The following is a 6,625-nucleotide window of genomic DNA, read 5'->3' as shown; positions in this document are numbered from 1 at the left end:
ATGTTCTCATTAGAGTGAGGAAGAGAACCTAGCAAAAGTTAGTATTTTTCTCTCTCCTTGATTTAGACAGGGTCTCGATATGTCGCCTGACTGGCTGAAACTTACTCTATAGCCTAGCCACAGCTTCCCCAGTGCTGAGATTACAGGTCTGAGGTATCATGTCAGGCTGAGAGAAAGTATTTAAATTCATTTCCTTCCTCCTAAACCATACTGCCTTAGGGTTTATTATTATTATCTTACATTTGTTTGTTTAGAATGTGTATGTGTGTGGGCACGGGCATGCCGAGGCACGTGTGTGTGAGGGTCAGAAGACAGCCTATGGGGGCCAATTCCCTCCCTCTACGGAGTGGGCCCTGGCAATCCAACTCAAGTTGCCAGGCTTGGGGCAAGCACCTTCACTCACTGGGCCATCTTGCCAGCCTGGTTTTATTATTACAGTCAGGCGGTGGTGGTGCACGCCTTTAATTCCAGTACTTGGGAGGCAGAGGCAGGTGGATCTCTGTGAGTTCGAGGCTGGCATGGATTTATTACTGTTAAAAAAAGCATCATCACAGTATTCAATGAAAAGGTGTGCTGGTGTACACCAAAGCTGTTCCCAACTCTTCGTTATTCTAAAAAATGTTAGCTGGTAAGCTTTTGCACACATGTACAAGTAGAATTGTGTCAAGGGTGGCACTCCAGAGGGTTATGTAGAGTGCAAGAGTGCTCAAAGAGCAAAGCAATAAGACCTGAGTCACAGGGATGCGAGGACTTGAGGACAGCAGGGCAATGAATGGGAGGGACAAGGTTTTACAGACACACATGATAGACAGTACTGAGACCTACAATCTGAGAGACCGGGAACTGGGTTCCAGGGACTTAGGGGAAAGAAGGCAGGGTCGGCTGGGCCTAATGTCATAGGTCTGTGATTGCAACCACTGGAAAGACAGAGGCAGGAGGATGTAAGTTCAAGAACTGCCTGGGCCACAGAGCTAGTTCAATGCTGGCCTGCTGAGAGCAATCTCAAAGTTCACAAAAAGGGCCAGGGATGTAGCCTGGTGGTGGAAGCCATGCTTACCACGCATGAGGCTCGGGGTTAGACTTAGGGTAAAAGAAAAACTCAGGCAATTGGAAAAGGGGGACATGAGGGACACAAGAAGGTCGGGGAACAAGAAGGCAAAAGAGGAACAGAAAATGGTTCCCTGGAAACAACCCTCGCCAGGGGCTTGGCTGTTATCACCAGACCTGAGTGATAAGCCCAGGCCAGGAGGAACCCTTTCTCACTGTGCAGAACTACCAACTCTAGGAAAGCGGGGAGCAGACAGATAAGCTACCCCCATTCACACCCCCACCCAGACGGACAAGCTACACCCCACCGCCCCCGCAGACAGACAAGCTACACCTATCCACCACCCCCTGCAGACGGACAAGCAACACCTATCCACCGCCCCCACCCAGACGGCCAAGCTACACACACCTATTCCCCCCCCCCCCGCAGACAGACAAGCTACACCTATCCACCACCCCACCCAGACGGCCAAGCTACACCTATTCCTTCTCCCCCCCCCTAGACGGACAAGCAACACCTATCCACCCCCCACCAGACAGACAAGCTATCCACCACCACCCCAGCCCCACTAAGTGGAAATGGCAGGCAGAGTGATGCATCAGACTCTGGGCTGAATGAGGAGCTCTCCCCCATCACCCCTGCATATCTGCTCTCACTAAGCCCCAAGACCAAGGGGCAAATGCCCTACCCTACCTACCACTCCCTTCTCCCCACCCTTAAGAGAGCAAAGGGCTGGAAGGGCAATAAAACCAGGCCTCAGGACGCATTCAGGAAATGCAGACTCCACCTCCTGAGCCACTGGAGAGGGGGGTTGGGGGGCGGAGGCAGGTACAAGGTACAAGGGACAAGACAAGACTCTGGACTGGAATCTGGCCTGGCATGGCCACAGACTGGGGAAAAGGATCAAAGCCACCCACCCTGGGAAGGATTCCTTCAACCACCACGGGAATCAAGGGTTCGGGCGTCCTGGCACATCCTCTTTAGTGTACAGCCAGACTTGGCTGAGAGCGGAGCCACCGACAGACTCAGCTTCCTCAACTTTCCAAAGTACTGTGGCACCCAGATGGCCCGGAATGGCCTGAAGTACACACACAGCCTGAGCCCTACCCAGCTCCTTCAATGTCCCAGGAAATCCCCATCCTATCCTATCCTATTTCGGGTGGGGTGGGGTGGGGGTTTCCGAAAAGAGGAGGCTGGCCTAGGACTAAGTGGCCCAGATCCAGAGACTCAGCTTCTGGTCCAGGAGCAGGACTCCGTAGCCTGCAGTAGAGAAAGGCATGACAACCAATAGGAGTCATTACCACCTACACTAATGCGCTTCCTTGTGGAACAGGCTCCAACCCTGACCAACTGAGACTCCATGGACCAGCCTAGCCCACAGGCAGCATCCCCTACTTTCCAGAATCCCCATCTCAGTTCTCCCCAGAGACCAAGGAGAGCGGTTGGGTGGTTAGAGAGAAGAGCAGACCCTTAGTCGGCAATAGGTACCAGCTCAGAAGATTGCTGGGTGGTAAGTTCTATAAAGTTGGTCCCATTCAAAGCACAGCAGGACTTTTGAGTAGACTCCAGAGGTGAGACCTAGGCTACCACTTAGGGATGTTATCTTGAGCAAATATTTTTTTTCTTTTTCTTATTTATTTGTTTGTTTGTTTGTTTTTCGAGACAGGGAAAATCTATACCTGTGTAGCTCTGGATGTCCTGGAACTCACTCTATAGACCAGGTTGGCCTCGGAGTCAGGGATCCACCTGCCTCTGTTCTGGAGTGCTGGGATTAAAGGTGTGCACCACGCTGCCAGCTATGGCAGATAATGTACCACAGAGGCTTAGTTTCCTTCTCTTAAAAAGTGGATGCTAGCAGCACTTCTTCCAGAGACTGGAGACAGAGATGGGAACTTGCACAAGAGTGAAATGTGAAGAGGTAGCAGAAGTCCTAACTTGTGACCCACTTGGCAGAAAGAACAGGCAGAGAGAATGACAAGCAGGCTGCTCCAGCCCTGCTCCGGCTGACTGCTCAGTCCTGAGACCGAAGAAGAGGATTCTGGTCCCCACTTTGCTTCATCCTTAGAAGTAAACAACGCGAGCAGACAGCTAGGCTACCACATCCTAAGGAAGGACAGCCCTGCTTGGCTCACGTGGACAGGCACACCACCTGCTGCGGCAGCTGACATCCCTCACCTACCAGATACACATACCAGCAGGTTGACTCACCCAGCAGCCCTTCTCACCCCTCATGGACAGCCTCTAGGAGACTGTACCCACAACACTGTTCCTCTCCCTCAGGACAACCTTGTCTGAGTTTGTTCTGTAGTGTCTGGGGCCTGGCTGTGTCACTGGTCCACCTGCAAAAAGGCCCATCTATTCCAGGGCTGACGCCAGCTCATCCCTTATCCAGCCACTGGAGGAGACTATGGTCAGGCTCATTTATCGAGGCCTCCAAGTGCTTAGGGCAATGCTTGGCCAGGGTGCCTTTCTAGTCACTGGGCCTCATCAACATTCCCTGACTCAGCCTATCATGGACAGAGGTAGGGAACCCCAGAGAGTCACCTCATTTCTCCTGTTGGTACAGCCCAGGCCAGGCCTTCAGCCCATCTATAATCAACTCTGAACATCCCGAGTTCAGGAGCCAGAACCAGGGCCCTGAGATGCGGGGCCCCTCTCCACTCACCCCTCCCCTTTGTTTACTAAATAACTGCCTACTTCAAAAGGCAGTGGATGAGGGACTCTCCTCCTTCATTCCCTTTTTGTTGCTCTTTTAGCCAAGACTCCATAACCTGCCCATCCCTTCAGGCCGGCAACCTTCCTCACCTCCAAAGCCTCGGTCCGCAGCTCGCGGTAGGAGTGGTACAGCTCCTGGGTAAGATAGTTGATGAAGCCCTCTTTCGGAGCGAACTTGCACACGAAGTTCTGCTCGTACAGGCAGTTCATGAGGAAGCAGGCAGAGATGGCGTCCTCGCCGCCGTCTGGTTGCAGCTCCACCAGCGCCAGATTGCAGTTCTGGGTGGCGCAGCAGGCACGCACGCAGTCCCAGCTGCGGCGCGCCGTCGGGGAGCCCAGGAAGGTGGCCCCGTTGCTGACCGAAGCTTCGGTGTCCAGCACGAAAAGCCGGCACCCCGCTGGTAAAGCGGGTCAAGCAGGCGGCTCCCCCGGGGAGCTCTGGGGGTGCGGACGGCAGCGCGGTCTCAGTGCCCTGGAGACCAAGCGCGCAAAGAGCCACACGCGCGACCGTAGAGATGCGGCCTGAGCCAGGCGGCGGCCCGCCATCGTACTCCCAGGGGCCGTCGCCCTCCTCCCCAGGGCGGGGGTCACCTTCACAGTGCGGACCTCCGGGTTCCGAGGGTGCTTGTGACCTGAGAGGGGAGGAGACAGAGGAGACACACCTGATCAGCTCGGGTAGGGGCGCGGAGCCCTGGGAGCGAGGGGCGCACGCTGGCCGATCGGCCCACGCACACTCCGAGGACCGGACCGCCGACGTCCGGCAGAGCAGTGCTCCTGTACCCGGACACGGAACGGACGGCCACCAAACATGCTCCGGGCCCGCTGGGCCTCCGCCTACTGTCCGCCCGGCTACCTGCGCAGGTGAATGGGGTGGGGCTGCCGAAGATCCCGCCCGGCTTCCGCCCCACTCAGGGTGCGAGGAAGATCTGCAGCCGCCTCCCCCTCTAGTTTCTGGTGAAATGAGTCAGAGCGGCCGGGGCGGGACGGACATTAACCCTTTGCGCCGCCGGCCCCGCCACACCGGTTGCACCCCCTCTCCGCCCTGCCCAGCAGAACTTCCGGCTGGACCCGCCCGGCGGCTCCACCACCCAGACCCAACCGCAGCACCTTGGTATCCGGACGCCGGTGGCGTGGGTGAGGCGCGCATGCCCTGGAGGCGGCTCTACACTGGCTCCACGAAGTCCAGCGCTCGTAGGGTCCCAGCATCAGAAGAGCAGCATCCCAAAAGCCCAAACTGGGCCGGGACGCCACTGCAAGGTGGCGAGGGTGTGGCTGCCTCCGGCCTTTCTTTCCGGTTAGACCTCGCATTCCTGCCCATGGCTGGAGGCGTTTGGGAAGGGTTGGAGGAGAAATGTTGGGGAAAATTATGCAAACGATTTCTCGGCCTGTGGCCTGCCCTCAGGACATTATTTCCAGTTTCCCACTAGGAAGAGAACCCTGAAGCTGGTAGGCTGCGTTTGTGAAAACCAGCCTTAGAGACGCGTGCTGCTATGGTGCAGCTCTGGACAGCCTCCTTTCCGTCTGGTTGACGACAGGTGATTCCTGGCTGCCCTGTTCACCACAGGAATTCATTCCCTTTTGTTTGGGCCTCTCCGTTTTGTGTTAACATTTCCTTTTGAACTCTTCACCTTTTATAGGTAAGTGGCCCCCTTTCCTGAATCTCAGGAACCCCAATGAGTACTTGACCACTCTCTTCCCGTAAATTCCCTGCTTGGACACGTGGAGGCTCCAGCTCACTGAAGGGCTGAGTTAATGCCTCTCACACAGCAGTGGACACCTTGATGTCGTAAGTGAAAAACACGCAGACCATTCTCTACATTGCAGAATTCGTTAGTCTTGTTTCCTCTTTCAAATTAATAATCCTGAGGTCTTGATATGCATCCTGGTTCGCCTTGAAGTCACATTCTTCTGCCTCACTTCCTAGTGTTGGGATTACAAAGAGGAACCACTGCACCTAGCAGGATTTGTCCTGTTTATACTCCTCCCCTCTGCCCTCAAAAAAAAGGAGGGCCTAGCAATTAAGAGCACTTGCTACTTCAATTCCCAGGCCTGCAACTCCAGCTCCAGGGGGTCTAAAGCCTCTTCTGGGTTCCTCACGCACCTGTGCACTTGTGTATTTACTCACACAGACACACACATACCCATAAAAAACATGTGTATGAGTTGTGTATGTGTGTGTACCGGTGTGTGCTGGTGTCTGTTGAGACCAGAAGAGGATATTGGATCCACCTGGGACTGGAGAAAAGACAGTTGTGAACTTCCATATGGGTGCTGGAACCGAACCAAATCACTTCATTGTTGTTTTGTTTTCTGAGACAGGGTTTCTCTGTGTAGCCCTGACTGCCCTGGAACTATGTAGACCAGGCTGGCCTCAAACCCAGAAATCTGCCAGCCTCTGCCTCCCAGTGCTGGGTTTAAAGGTGTGCACCACCATTGCCAGGCTCAAGATTCTCCTTTTCATGCTGGCTTAACCCTCCACCCCCACACATGGAAAATTTTCCCCTTTGCTCACCCAAAGTAGTTTCACATGGACGATCTTGGAGCCGAGAATCATTTTTCCTTTATCAATTGCAAATCTTCAGCTGCTCATGTTACAGATACTAGAAGCAGAACTAGTGGATGTCAACCCCTCTCTGGATAGTTTTGGGGTTCACAGCCCTGGCATAGTGATGCCATAATGGTATGCTGAGGAAGAAACATGATTGTGCAGTTAGTTGCTGGGAAGAAGGGTTTTGTCACGGTTTGATTCCTACCTTCCCTAATAACTTATACAAAGAGAATATACTACCACCGGAGAACATCACCTGTGCTAATACTACATTGCCAGAAGTTTATGATTACACTCCATTATGTACTTATATT

At 54.0% G+C, this 6,625-nt stretch overlaps 1 pseudogene; it reads right to left on the bottom strand.

Annotated features, from left to right (window-relative positions):
- Positions 1–3,853: 3,853 nt before the first annotated feature.
- LOC119087280 lies at positions 3,854–4,286 on the bottom strand (annotated as a pseudogene).
- Between the last annotated feature and the right edge of the window lie 2,339 nt (positions 4,287–6,625).

This window comes from Peromyscus leucopus, unplaced genomic scaffold (genome assembly GCF_004664715.2).
Source record: "Peromyscus leucopus breed LL Stock unplaced genomic scaffold, UCI_PerLeu_2.1 scaffold_889, whole genome shotgun sequence".
Taxonomy (NCBI): Eukaryota; Metazoa; Chordata; class Mammalia; order Rodentia; family Cricetidae; genus Peromyscus; species Peromyscus leucopus.
Note: the sequence above shows the minus strand (reverse complement) of the source record. Positions and strands in the feature narration are given on the sequence as shown.